Raw genomic sequence first — 15,525 nt, 5'->3', positions numbered from 1 at the left:
GCACAAGGTAGCCTCACTAAAGAGGAAGATGCAGCAATCCTGCATTTCCTGAACACGCTGCTGGATGAGGTCGGGATGCGCATGGAGCAGCTGCTGAAAGCTGAGACTGTGCAGACTACGGTGGCTAATGAAGCGGCTGCTGAAGCCACCAACACAGCCATGAACAACATTCTAGAGGGGACTGAGGAGAAACAGCTGGATGATCTAGCGAGCTCCAACAATGACACAGTCATCAGTGAGCTCCTGGACGTCCTGTTTGATGATGCCCTGTCGGCAAGTCTCCAGCCTCTCGAAAATGAAGTTATGGACCCCAGCATGGATAAGACTGTGGAGGACAATCTGGAGACACATCTGGATCATCTAGTGAGCTCCAATAATGCTGTAGCTGATGCCAACAGAGAGCTCCTAGAGATCATGCAAGATGAAGCCCTGTCGGCGAGTCTCCAGCCTCTGAAGATGTCTGCCAGTGAACATCTCGACCTCAAAGACGCTTCATATGGTGATGTACAGCCTCTGGACGTAAAGACAAGCGACCCTCCTGAGGAGGCCAAAAAGAGAAAAACCAGGAGAGGAACAAGGGGAAAAGGGCGGAAGATCAACTACAACAAAGAGAATCCTCCAAACAACAATGCAGATGGACAGAGAAGCTCTTCTGGAAAGACCAACAACCAGAAGAAAGGCGGTCCTGAATGCAGGGAGGTTGTCCGCCCCGGTCCTGAACGCAGGGAGGTTGTCCGCCCCGGTCCTGGACGCGGTGAGGCTGTTCGCCCCGGTCCTGGACGCGGTGAGGCTCTCCGCCCCGGTCCTGGACGCGGTGAGGCTGTCCGCCCCGGTCCTGGACGCGGGGAGGCTGTCCGCCCCGGTCCTGGACCCGGTGAGGCTGTCCGTCCCGGTCCTGGACGCGGGGAGGCTGTCCGCCCCGGTCCTGGACGCGGTGAGGCTGTCCGTCCCGGTCCTGGACGCGGTGAGGCTGTCCGCCCCGGTCCTGGACGCGGTGAGGCTGTCCGCCCCGGTCCTGGACGCGGTGAGGCTGTCCCTCCCGGTCCTGGACGCGGTGAGGCTGGACGCCCCGGTCCTGGACGCGGTGAGGCTGGACGCGGTGAGGCTGTCTGTCCCGGTGCTGGACGCGGTGAGGCTGTCCGCCCCGGTCCTGGACGCGGTGAGGCTGTGCGTCCCGGTGCTGGACGCGGTGAGGCTGTCCGCCCCGGTCCTGGACGCGGTGAGGCTGTCCGCCCCGGTCCTGGACGCGGTGAGGCTGTCCGCCCCGGTCCTGGACGCAGGGAGGCTGTCCGTCCCGGTCCTGAACGCAGGGAGGCTGTCTGTCCCAGAGTGGTCAATTCAAAGCGTGATGGTGTACCTGTTCACGTCCCACGCACACGGACATTCTGGAAGACAGCCTACCCAGAGAAAACAGCAGAAGAAGGTCTCCAGTGGTGGCGTGACAACAAGAAGAGCCGTACTGTTGATCACAGCTGGCCGCCAGAATTCTTGCGTGAGGCTTGTAACGAAGTACCCTTCAACCTCACATACTGGACAACTGGATTTTTCCGGAACGGTGCTAATGAACACCTCAAACCAGGGACACCGACAAAGGAAACATTAGCACAAAGTCTCCAGTGGTGGTGGGAGTTGAAGCTGAGAGAGCCATAGAAGCGTAAGAAAAAATGTCACACAAGCACACACCATAGACACATTCAGACACCCCTCTGACACACAAACACATGCACACACACCCCTCTGACACACAAACACACACCACTAAAACACACACACCATAGACACACTCAGACACCCCTCTGACACACAAACACACACCACTAAAACACACACACCATAGACACACTCAGACACCCCTCTGACACACAAACACATGCACACACACCCCTCTGACACACAAACACACACCACTAAAATACACACACCATAGACACACTCAGACACCCCTCTGACACACAAACACACACCACTAAAACACACACACCATAGACACACTCAGACACCCCTCTGACACACAAACACACACCACTAAAACACACACACCATAGACACACTCAGACACCCCTCTGACACACAAACACACACCACTAAAACACACACACCATAGACACATTCAGACACCCCTCTGACACTGAAACACACACACACACATACATATCACTGACACACACAGACACAAACATCAACAAAAAAAAATCAATAAAATGTGAAAAAGAAAAAAAAAGAAGACTTTTTCTTAATTAAAGAAAATTTAAAAAAAGAAAATTTCTTAATTTCAACATCTGATGGGTAGTACTTTCATTGAAATACAGAATTTAAATGATGTGCACATGATTGCATTTTTTTTTTTTTGCATTTTTGCACAGCGACCCAACTTTTTTGGAAATAAGGTTAGTTAACACAGAGTATCCCAGATGTATCTAAATAAGTACTGTGAACTTTGCAATTCAACCACATTTTAAAAAAAGTTCTTAAAAATATACACAAAAAGGCTTCAATGTTTGGACAAAATAAAAAATGTTACTTTTATTATTGTTGCTTATTAGTGGGACAGTATTAGAAGTGTTCAATTAGAATTGGCTTAAAGAGTAAGTTTGGTAGATTGGGATGGAGCCATTCAGCCATATCCTCCACTGACATCATTGCCATCATATCTCTGGAAAATGGTCATTTCTAGATAATCCAGCTGTTTCAACTAGTCATTATGACTTAAGTAACTGTTTTCCAGAAGTGCTTATTTGTAGGGTGCTATTTTCTTTCTTTTTTCTTTTTTTAATTCCCAGGCCAACATTCCTTGGCCACACCACCGTCCCCCTTTTCCAAGGGACATATTATTATTTCTTTTTCACGTTAATAACAAAGTCACAGCTCTTCATTTATTAATGATCATACAGATATAAGGTGGTGTGGCACCACAACCACCCAAACACCCCCCCCACCACCCTCACCCACCCCTAGATTTGAGCAAAACACCACCACACCACCATCCCCCTTTTCCAAGGGACATATTATTATTTCTTTTTCACGTTAATAACAAAGTCACAGCTCTTCATTTATTAATGATCATACAGATATAAGGTGATGTGGCACCACAACCACCCAAACACCCCCCCCCCCACCACCCTCACCCACCCCTAGATTTGAGCAAAACAAAAAAACAAAAGACAAAAAAGTAAAGAGAGGATGAAATAACAATAATAGTAATAAGCATAAGAAGAATGATAACAATAACACTTAACAATGGACAAACTGGACATACAGGACAGACAAATGCAGAAACTTAACAATGGAGCTATCCCAGCGGTCATCGGGCGGAAGGCAGCTATCAATATACTGTAAAAATTGTGACCAGGTTTCCTTGAAAGATTATGTGTTATTTTTGAAATTTGCTGTAAGTCTCTCCAGGTTACAGTGATCCGTTCGGAGGTTCAGCCAAAGCTTTATTGAAATTTGGGTTCTGTCCTTCCAGTTCAGCAATATAGCTTTTTTAGTAATGGAAAGTGGAATGAAATATAAAGGATTTGAGGTGATTGGGTGGTGAAAGTGAGGAAAGGTCATTAAGTAGCGCTACAATGGGACATAAAGGGATGACCAGGCCTGTCCATGACCTCTGACCAAAACTGCTGGATCGGGGGACCATTCCAGAAGGCGTGATAACTACTATCTGTTAAAGCTGGACGATGTTGGCATTTATCACTGTGCCTGAATTAGTTTAGAGGCTGTAATGTATATTCTGGGCTTTGATATTGAATTAGTTGGAGTTTTGAATATATATATATATATATATATATATATATATATATATATATATATATATATATGGAGATTTTTCGCTGTTATACATATGAATTACATTGAATAACCTGCGTGTGTTCTCTGAGGACTGTCTCCCTTTGATGAACCTGGTTTGATCTGTGACCGATTCCAATCTGATTGATAAAGCTTTACTTATGATTTGTATGTCTGAATTGATCAGTGAAATGGGACGGTAGCTGGAGCAATCGTGGATTTTTTTATGTGGTATTAAGATAAGTGTGAGGAGTATTCATATGATAGGGTATGGATGTATTTTCGGACATTTCTGAGATTACTTTTAAAAAGAGTGGTGAAATAAGAGGCCTGAATTGTCTGGAAAATTCTGCTGGCTAAAAAATGCTGGGTTATTTAAACAACCCAAAAAATATGGGTTATTTTTCCGTTTGTTGGGTCTGCAGTGCGGACGTCTAAAGGGAACGTACACGTAACGGAACTCCCCGGACGCCCGTTTCCCGCCTGTTTCCCGCCTACGCCGCTTCCCTCCCACTGGAAGAGGCACCGGCAGCCGGACCACAGCCGAAAGAAAGTAAGTTGCTAAACTGATTAATCTTAAATTTGCCCCAAAATATTGATTATAAGCTAGTTACCAGATATCTTAATTAATTTTCTCTCACGAATTGAGGTAAAAAAAAAAAACGTATTACGAGCATTAGCATGTTAGCTATGCTAGTTAGCTAATATGCTAACTGACGTAAGCTTTACGCAATACTTATAATATATTTTTTATTTAACCTCAATTTGTGAGGGAAAATTAGACGTTAGGCGGTTTGCCTGAGGTAAAATAACAGTTCCACGCAACAACTGTCCTGCGAACGAGTGGTGACCGACGTTTTAGCTAACTAACCTACCGTTAGCTAGGAGGCTAACGGAATAAAACAGTGGAGTACCCACGAGCATCGAACTATTTCTAAACCACATTTTCTTCAAACCACAGTCTTTACATACCACAGAAAATACTAGTGTGCTTTTTTTTGACAATTTACCGTTTTATAAGGGACACAGACGTTGTGAGGCGGCGGCTATTAGTTAGCTTACACATAGCTAGGTTAGGGTTAGGGTTAGGGTACATTGCTACATTACTACTAGCTACATTGTTCAAGATTAAAGAGTTTTATTGTCAGGAGCATAGCAGAGCAGGCAGTACTCTTAAGAGAATAAAAAAAGAAAATATAAGAATAACTAAAAAAACAGTTGTAAAAGGTAAAAGCAAAAAAGTGTACAGGGTGTGCAAACTTGAACTAAAATTAAAGTTACATGTGCGTATGTACAACTAAGTGGAGCAGCTGTTCATAAAGTGCATCAAGTGACAGATGTAAACAATAAACAATATTACTCTGTGCAGTAATAGATGTAAACAGTGTTGTTCTAACAGCAGCAGTGCAGTGTAGGTAAGGTGCAGATGTTGAGTCCAAGGTTAAATCAGTTCAGATTGGGAGGGGGAAGAGGTAGTTTCATTAAAAGAAACGGGTTTCACATACCGAACATGTCCTTTTATTTTTCCGCTATTACTCTTCTTTTACTTTCAGTGCCTCTCTGTGGTTTCAGTGAATGAAATAAGGAATGAAGTAAGTGTAAGTTATATTAGCTGAAGCTTAATGATTGGTTAGCTTGCTTTTATCATAGCCATTTTGATGTCCTTATTGATAGCCAGCTATTCTTCATCATCGCCCATTTATGGTGTTGGGTTAGAAGGCGTGATGGAATTCCCTGGCTGGCTAATGATTTTAAAAACATCGAGGGCTGCACATTTTCATCTTACTTTAATACGTTTCATTGTTGTCAGCCTGTTTTTGTCCGTCACTGCAAATGAGTTGAAACTGTGCTTTTGAAGAGGCAGAGGCAGGGCTGGACAGGTAATCTGGCGTACCGGGCTTTTGCCCGGTGGCCGACAGTCCTCAGGGCCAAAGCTGTTGGATTTTTTTTTTTTCTTCCTCTTTTTTTTTCTTCTTTTCAATATAGACAGTAGACTCAACCAATCAGGATATAGGACGAAAGCGGCCCCACCCTTTCTCTGCATGGTCCGCTGTAACTCCGGCTAGTTTCAGTGTTGTGTGTGTGTGTGTGTGTAAAACGAGGGGCAACATGGCGAAACTGAAGCGGCAGAAAGGGGGTGCGGAGAAGTTACACGCGAAGAGACTCTGTAGGTGCTGCAAAATGTGCTAAGGTCACAGACATGTTCACTGCTTAGCCTCCGCGTCCTCTGTGAAAGCAGTGCTCCAGCAACAGCAGGTTGAAGGTGAAGACAGCAGCGTGCAGGGAGAAGAGTCCCTAGAGATATCATGATATAGAGATATCATGCATGACATTCTGGAAGGAATTAGAGGATATCAAGTCAAGCTTGTTCTCAGTTCCCTCATTGAGCAAAAGCTTATAACCCTAGATCAGATCAACTACAGACTTACAAGTTTTGATTATGGGTTCATTGACAGTCATAACAAGCCGTCCCCTATTAAATCACATGAGCTCAAAAACCCAGATGGAGCTCTCAGGTAGACTGCATCACAGACCTGGTGTCTGTTAAGATTACTTCCTCTTGTCATCGGTGACCTTATCCCAGAGGGCAACCAATACTGGGAGTTGCTTCTTCTTTTACTGAGTTGCATGGAGTTCGTTTTTTCTCCATCATTAACCAGAAGCATCAATTCTCTTAGGTTACCTCATCCAGGAGCACCACAGTCTTCTGGAGCTTTACCCTGGTAGGCACCTAAAACCAAAACATCACTTTATGGTCCATTATCCTGGTGCAATCAGGAAGTTAGGCCCTGTGGTTCTGTTGTGGGCTATGCGATTTGAGACCAAGCATGGCTTTTTCAAAAGACTCAGTCATGTTACTTGTAACTTTCGCAACATCTGCAAAACAGTGGCTTACAGGCATCAGATGCTGCTGTGCTACCACCTCCTCTTGGGTAATTTGCTCAGCCACAACTTAGAAGTTGGTCCAGGATGCACAGATCTGTTGGGCTGTGTTGATGGATATGACAGCATCAAGCACAAGTTTGAAATGCCGCTTTTCACTGAAGTGTATGTTCCATCTTGGGTGAGATGGAGGGGCACTGAATATAGGCCTGGAATGTCTCTTCTAGTCTCTCACGCTTGTGATGGTGAGCCTCAGTTTGCTATGGTAGAGCGCATTGTATCCGTGGAGTCCTCTGTCAAACTGATTGTGAGGAAGTATGATACAGTAGGATTGGAAAGACACTATTTTTCTTACAGTGTGTCTCCTGGATCTGAGCTTGATGTGGTTGATGTGAACTGTCTTGATGATCACCACCCTCTCCATTTTGCAAGGTCCTATAAAGAGGGCGATGATAATCGCTATGTTTCTCTGCGTTACAGACCATTCGAGACTTTTTCCTTCACTGTAATTTTTTAAAAAACTGTTTTTTAGGCATTTCAGTTTTTGACCATGTACCATTACCCTTTGCATTTTTCCTTTGAAGACATACATTGCCCCATCTGTACTCTTGTTATACATTGTGCACAATAACACAAGTTGTCCTTAAACGTTTATTTTTATTTATTTATTTTGATACAGTATAGCAGTATGTGGTGGCACTGTTCTGAAGTTCAGAACAATTTTTATAATATATATGATATGCTCATCCTGTGCTACATTACGGTCTTCACGTTAGTAAAAAGGTAGCAAGCTGAAATGTGAGGTCCTAATGAAGAATGGACATGTATTTGGAAAATCTTTTTATGTAATAACTGTTCCCAAACTACATGAAATTGTAAATGGTTTCCATTAAAAATCTTACAGGTCTTATAACCTACTCTGCTTTTATAAACTAACCCATAAGCCTCCTAGCAGGTTTAGGTAAGTTGACATTTTTGAAGGAGCAGTTTTAAAGGAAAATTTTGAATTTAGTCGGCTCCACTTTTAGTTTTGATAGCTTTTATGGAAGCAGAGCTTACAAGTCTTAAATTGATACCTCAGCAGTTAGTATTGTTCAAACTACATGCCTAAATCAGTTGCGTCAAACCATGTCAAGTTGTTAAGTAATCTCTAATATGCTTCTGAACATAGTTTCTGACTGTTATCTGTATTTCATAATGAAACCGTAGCCCCAGTTTTGACACCCAACCTGTCTTTACTTTTGTCCTTTTTTATGGTGGTTTAACCCTAAGTTAGGGAGTCACTGGTTATATTCTTTCTTGTTTGATAGCACATTAACTTTGTAGTAGGCCTGAGTGATGTCGGTCTGAAAAATAATTAGCAAAAGTTTTGATTTCAAAAGTGTATGTGTGTGTGTGTGTGTATATATATATGTATATATATATGTGTGTGTGTGTATATATATATATATATATATATATATATATATATATATATATATATATATATATATATATATATATATATATATATATATATACATACATACATACACACACACACACACACACACACACACACACACACACACACACACACACACACACCACCTCTGCAGCATCTTCATTGTGTCAGTTGTTAGTCACTGCTGATATCTGAATACACCGACCTATTGCCTAAACCTACTTCATAATGCAGATCTAAAGATGTTATATTCAGTCACCAAACATGTCAATTTAATATTGGACAAATAATCAAATATTTTTTTTCAGAGATTTCAGTTATCTTCATTGAGCATGTATTGCCTTTCACCAGTTTTGCTCTTTAACACATGAGACTAATTTTATTTGGTTGTCTCTAAAGGAAATGCAACTTGAGCTGGTTGAAAATGGCCCATCAGCAGGACCATCACTGGACCAGCAGCATAAAGCCATGTCTTCAGGACAAGGGGGAACGTTTGTATGTGGTGGTGTTGTTGTTGTTGTTGTTGTCTTTAGGTTTTTTTTTTTTTTTAACTTTGGCCTTGTGCCATCCCCATAAGGTATTCACAAAAGACTGAAAAGTTGAATGGGATATTTGTGCTCCCTATCTTTTTTTTTTTTTTTTTCCCCCTTCTATCTTCCCAGAAAATTAGGGAGGCCCTCGAGAAAACACCGGAGAGTAGAGAGATAATGTGCAGTCTTGACACCAAACGGTGCATCTCGCTCAAGCAGAGGAGGTCTATGGTTAGAATCCTAGTGTCACATCTCATGGAGCGGTTCGGAGAGACGTGAGTGTACTGTTTTGACTGATGTTGTGTGACGTGTGTGTGTGTGTGTGTGTGTGTGTATGTGTGTAAATACATCTGATATCTGTTTACAGTCCAGCATTGGAAACAAGGAAAACCTGGCCTCATCTTTAGTGACGGAATTTCCGTATCTAAGGGATCAGCATGGGAACGGCAATGTAAGTGCCAGTAAAAATCAAAGCACACCGGACTTTGTGTGTGTATTATGTGGTTATTTTAGGTCTGACATGTCAAAGAATATTTGAATTTTTTTTTTTAAAGGAGGCGTGGTATAGTCCAGGTCGAACTCACAGACCAGCAACTGGCTTCGTTGAAGAGCGTTTAAGAAATGTACGGAAGAGGCTCCGTAGTGGAAAGTGCAGACCTAGCCCTGTGGAGAACCCTGTAACTAATTGGTATTGCCAGGTACATGCACAAACAGGTTATCATACCAAGAAAGGTTTTGGGTAACTTGTCTTGCTGATTTTAATGTGATCCTCTATTAGACAGTATTGTCATTACGGCATGATCACTGTAGAATGGCTGGTGCGTTTTGGAAAATCAAACAGTTTGTGACTTGCCATTTATGCTACAGTTCACATGTTTGGTTCTGCTGTTAAGTTTTCATTAAAGTACACTGATTAGCCATAACTTCAGAACCACCTGTCAAGGGGAGAGAGGTCAAGACAGGAAAAGAATAGTCAGTTCTTGTTGGAAGCAGGAAACATGGGCGAGCGTAAGGATCTGAGCCATTAATTGCTGTAAAGATTAATACTAGCTAATATAGCTGATTTGTGTAAACCTACAAATTTAGTTTCAGGTGAATGTGTAGAATGTCATTATTTTATCACATTGTATAACACATGACTTTGAAGGATTTCCTGCTTCCAGTCAGGAAATAACGCAAGATAATTTGTGGTGTCTACTTCAAACAGTGAAGGCGTTGTCTTTCTCTGCATAATACAGAGACTGAAATATCTGATGAGAGGGCAGTGGCGATGACGGAGTGGTTAAGAAATAACATCCGACCCCTTAACCAAGTAGAAGAATACATGAAGCAGACAGCCATCCACAGAGCTAAGTGGATAAGGGAGCATGGGTCAAAGACAGTGGAGGAGGTCAAAAAAGAGCATCCACGTCTTTTGGATACTCCAGGAATGGTAGGATATGCAAAGTCAGAATGCACTTGATAGTAAGTCAGAATTACTGAATGTTATCTGTAATTTACTTGGAAAAGTAATTAAATGAAAATTATGTCTGCAGATTGCTCAGGACTTTGCCATTCTACACCCAGCCTGTGCTGGGAAACTTGGATAACTGGCAGAAAAGTGGATGCCCGTTTTCAGAGACAGAAATTTATGGTTTGCTAGCCAGGAGAAGCAAGCTTCTGGAATTCTTTCAAGACTGGATTCTGTGTGTGCAGGTAGTCTTCACAGTGGATACTATGTTAAAAAAATTAGTACACAACATTTTAGTGAACATGTAAATCAGAGAATACATTTTACTATCACGTGAGAGAAAAAATGGAAAGAAGTAGTTTTACAGCTGGCAGGTTAGAACATGTAACCACAAAAGATTCTTATTCCTAATAAGAGATTCTTGTTTCCAGATGCGCAAGGTGACAGGGCTGTGAGATTATTGCCAGTAGTCCTACCAGCTTCTGTCTATAGGATTCTGCCGGAAGACCTTCCGTCTGAGCTGTGAAGAGACAAGAAAGTCATTCATTGATCTACAGCCTGTAAGTTGAGAGATATAAATCTGGTAATATTCTGCTCTGTTGTAATTACACACCTACCTCTAAACTAAGTAGTTAGTTGTCTCTGATCACAGTTGGGATGTCTCAGTCTTAAGTGGTTCCAGACATATTTTGGTAGATCAGGTTATTGGCTGTATCCTGCCCAACGTCTGATACTTTTAGTTTATTATTTGTGCTCCATTTTCACCTCTGACTTTCATCTAGATGTGAGCCTGTAAAGAGAGTGCGGCGCTATTAAAGGCTAAGCACCACATTTGGACAGCCCTGGTGATTTCATATTGTTTTGGATACTGAAAATATATGAACATGACTTAAAATGAAATTCGCTGCTTAATTTTTCTTTAAAATTGACTCTTTTAATTAAACAGACGGAAAAAACCTGAGCTCGCTACGGAAATTCCTGAGCGGTACCGTGTGACGTCACTGGTGGACAACAGTGAACAGCGCCGCAGTACAACAGCATTATGACTGACTGGGACTGAGGATTTTCCAGCGCTGGTTCTTCAGATTCTGATGATAATTTGAAAGAGCTGTAATGTAGAAATAGACCACCTTATCACTTAGTCCTGAGACTTTTAGTCAAACCACACCCACAAAAGCAGCTCATCCTGAGTGTAAACAGTATCATGACAACAGCCTAGCAACCAGCTAAACTCAAATATAGAGGTACAGTTATTGTCGTAAAATTTGCTGGTTTGCTTACACCTCCATATTGTTGGAACAGCGCCAGTCTTAAGATCCAGTTGAAAAAAGTCACATTTTATTAGCAGTCTACCTCAATTTAACAGCATTTTTAACTGTTTCTCACTATGCTGAGGTTTTTATTTTATTAATTTCTCAAGCAAAAGAAAATTTGTTATTGAATAAGGTTGCTTGTAATTGTTGTTGCTGCTGTTATTGTTATTATTGTTGTCATTGAGAAATGTGCTTTTATATTTATTTTATATATATATGCTCACTATGCTGAGGTTTTTATTTTTCTGTTGGGGGTGTCCCATGTCAAGACAACTAATTGAATTCATATCGATTTGTTGTAGCAGTTGTAAACAATATCAAATGCATGCATTTAAAAAGAAATGCATCACTAAAAGGTGTCACATTAAAAGCTAAGAAGCAGTACTGTAGTATTCAGTAGACTAACAGGTTTCTCTCTAGACTAAATTCTATGGTTGTTACATATGCAAACATTGGATGTCAGCTGATGCTCAGTGTTACAATAATCAGTTTCAAATTGAAGGACAGAAAGCTTAGATCAGGACATCCCTGATCAAAGTGGATTATTTCAGCATGTTAGAATTAAGGTGTAAAATTAAAGTACTAATTCTATGTTTCAATTTTCATGTTTACAACAGATTGGGACTAATATGGTGGAATACGTGTCCGAGGCCACAAGACCATACCCATTCGTTTTGGCTCTAGGTGCGTACCAACATACCAGTGTGTAGTATTTCCATGTACAATGCCGGTTTCATGTGTGTTGGTTTTTGTTTTTGACTTTTATTTATAATCATTTAGATTCTTAATATTTGTTTACTCTGTTTTGCTCTCCCCTTGCTGCTGTAACTACATGGGACTAATAAAGGATTATCATAGGTGATGATCAGCGTTGTTCCCAGTGTTTTGCGGTCATCAATGGACAAGCTATGGAGCAGAGCACACTCGTGGGAGCCGTTGATGTGTGTTTTAAGGCGTTCTTTGTATTTGATATAAACTACCCCCGACAGTGTTCTTCAGACTGTTGTTTATGAGCTACCAGGTCATGAATCTCCCTCCTTAAGACTCTTGCGGGCATTTATTTTTGCCACAGATCAGTGACAGCTCCCAGAATGACGCCATGTGTGTTACCTCTTTTTATTTTATTAATTTCTCAAGCAAAAGAAAATTTGTTATTGAATAAGGTTGCTTGTAATTGTTGTTGCTGCTGTTATTGTTATTATTGTTGTCATTGAGAAATGTGCTTTTTATATATATATATATATATACATATATATAAATTATTGTTGGTGCTTAAAAGTGGTATTTTTTTTTTTAAGTGTAAGAATATATAATATGTAAAGTATGTGTTAAAATAATGTCTAAATTATACATTTAAAAGTAATCACAGTACAACCCAAACTTTTGGTTCATTTAACCCAGCATTCTAGTTAAAATTACATTGCATTTAGGTTAAATGCTTGACCCAAAAATGCTGGGTCACATTAATAACCCAATGTACTGGGTCAATTCTACCCAATGCCGTGTTTGTCCAATATTGACCCAGCGCTGGGTTGTGAAAATAACCCAATTTGGGTCAATTTCAACCCAATGTTTTTTAGGGTACTTCTCTGTGAGAAAGCAAACAGTAGGTTTAAAGATTGAGATTTACCCCCCACCGCTGCTGTACCAGCGCTGCGCTCCGAACAGAGTTCGGCTCTTTTCGCCTGTCAGTACTTACGGCGGAAATGCCCGAAGTCATGCACGATTTCATGAGTGGTTGGACGCTGCAGAATCTGCCTAGCAACCAATACGCACTTTGGTCACGTTCGGGCCAATAATTTTAAAGAAACGAGACAGAAACGTCACCTGTGAAGTTTTATTCAATGGAATTGTATAAAAACAGACACGAACTGATTATATGAATGACGCAATCGCGAGATAAAGCACTAATCACACAGATCTGATGTCCAAACACAGCTTAAATGGTCTTGCCAACCGATTTAATGGGGAAACGGACATATGACCACGGCCTCATATGAATGGGTGACAAGTGTTTTTATTACACAGACGGGAAAATGAACGAATGAATGAGTGTAGGGGAAACCGACGCGTGGGGAATAGGTGATGTTACCTTACAGCAGTGCATCTAAAACGCTGTTTAATAGTCGCCAAACTCGCCGGTGTAACTGAGCTGTCAGCGCTGCTCCTCCGCCCCGGCTCGGTTCCGCTAGCCTAGCCTAATTAGCAGCGTTCATTCGGGAAACCAGTAACTACGCTGGACTGTAGCTCCTCCCTCACTGGTCAGCATGACTCAGCAGAATGTTGTTTGGAGTTCGGATGTCATCAGGACGTGACGTCATAATGTGTATGTGTGACGTCATAAAGGACCAGAGGTTATAAATAGGGGTGCACGGCTGGTTTCACATCATTCTGTTCATACATGTGACGAGATGAGCTGCCTCTGGAGCTGGTGCTGCCGAGGCCGGGAGTCCGACTCGGACTCGGACTCGGTCAGCAAGGTGAACGAGGAACAGCAGGGTGAGAAGAGGAAGAAAGGAAAGAGGAGGAGGGGGAGGACATGGAGGGAAGTCAAAAAAGGGGAAGAACAGGTGGTGGAGGAAGAGGCCCACGCCCTGGGCCTGCCAGTAGGTCCCACGTCCAGCCTTGAAAGCTTTTCGGCTGAGACGCTGGAGGCCACGGCACCTCCACCACAAGGTAGCCTCACTAAAGAGGAAGATGCAGCAATCCAGCATTTCCTGAACACGCTGCTGGATCAGGTCGGCATGCGTATGGAGCTGCTGCTGAAAGCTGAGACTGTGCAGACTACGGTGGCTAATGAAGTGGCTGCTGAAGCCACCAACACAGCCATGAACGACATTCTAGAGGGGACTGAGGAGAAACAGCTGGGTGATCTAGTGAGCTCCAACGATGACACAGTCATCAGAGAGCTACTGGACGTCCTGTTTGATGATGCCCTGTCGGCAAGTCTCCAGCCTCTCGAAAATGAAGTCATGGAAACCAGCATGGATAAGACTGTGGAGGCCACGGCACCTCCAGCACAAGGTAGCCTCACTAAAGAGGAAGATGCAGCAATCCTGCATTTCCTGAACACGCTGCTGGATGAGGTCGGGATGCGCATGGAGCAGCTGCTGAAAGCTGAGACTGTGCAGACTACGGTGGCTAATGAAGCGGCTGCTGAAGCCACCAACACAGCCATGAACAGCATTCTAGAGGGGACTGAGGAGAAACAGCTGGATGATCTAGCGAGCTCCAACGATGACACAGTCATCAGTGAGCTCCTGGACGTCCTGTTTGATGATGCCCTGTCGGCAAGTCTCCAGCCTCTCGAAAATGAAGTTATGGACCCCAGCATGGATAAGACTGTGGAGGACAATCTGGAGACACATCTGGATCATCTAGTGAGCTCCAATAATGCTGTAGCTGATGCCAACAGAGAGCTCCTAGAGATCATGCAAGATGAAGCCCTGTCGGCGAGTCTCCAGCCTCTGAAGATGTCTGCCAGTGAACATCTCGACCTCAAAGACGCTTCATATGGTGATGTACAGCCTCTGGACGTAAAGACAAGCGACCCTCCTGAGGAGGCCAAAAAGAGAAAAACCAGGAGAGGAACAAGGGGAAAAGGGCGGAAGATCAACTACAACAAAGAGAATCCTCCAAACAACAAAGCAGATGGACAGAGAAGCTCTTCTGGAAAGACCAACAACCAGAAGAAAGGCGGTCCTGAATGCAGGGAGGTTGTCCGCCCCGGTCCTGAACGCAGGGAGGTTGTCCGCCCCGGTCCTGGACGCGGTGAGGCTGTTCGCCCCGGTCCTGGACGCGGTGAGGCTGTCCGTCCCGGTCCTGAACGCAGGGAGGCTGTCTGTCCCAGAGTGGTCAATTCAAAGCGTGATGGTGTACCTGTTCACGTCCCACGCACACGGACATTCTGGAAGACAGCCTACCCAGAGAAAACAGCAGAAGGTCTCCAGTGGTGGCGTGACAACAAGAAGAGCCGTACTGTTGATCACAGCTGGCCGCCAGAATTCTTGCGTGAGGCTTGTAACGAAGTACCCTTCAACCTCACATACTGGACAACTGGATTTTTCCGGAACGGTGCTAATGAACACCTCAAACCAGGGACACCGACAAAGGAAACAT

General features: G+C 43.1%; 1 long non-coding RNA gene across 2 annotated transcripts; it reads left to right on the top strand.

Annotated features, from left to right (window-relative positions):
• The first annotated feature begins 4,301 nt into the window (after window positions 1-4,301).
• LOC119265269 lies at window positions 4,302-12,588 on the top strand. Of its 2 annotated transcripts, XR_005131545.1 has the most exons (11): window positions 4,302-4,339; window positions 8,513-8,608; window positions 8,776-8,918; window positions 9,011-9,094; window positions 9,198-9,341; window positions 9,882-10,075; window positions 10,179-10,338; window positions 10,525-10,653; window positions 11,040-11,337; window positions 12,024-12,090; window positions 12,254-12,588. It is a non-coding gene; the product is annotated as an uncharacterized LOC119265269 (long non-coding RNA). The 2 variants fall into 2 exon arrangements; XR_005131544.1 differs by lacking the exons at window positions 12,024-12,090; window positions 12,254-12,588 and having other exon boundaries at window positions 11,040-11,516.
• Window positions 12,589-15,525: the final 2,937 nt, after the last annotated feature.

This window comes from Pygocentrus nattereri, chromosome 15 (assembly GCF_015220715.1).
Source record: "Pygocentrus nattereri isolate fPygNat1 chromosome 15, fPygNat1.pri, whole genome shotgun sequence".
Classification (NCBI taxonomy): domain Eukaryota; kingdom Metazoa; phylum Chordata; class Actinopteri; order Characiformes; family Serrasalmidae; genus Pygocentrus; species Pygocentrus nattereri.
This window is presented reverse-complemented; position numbering and strand designations above follow the sequence as displayed.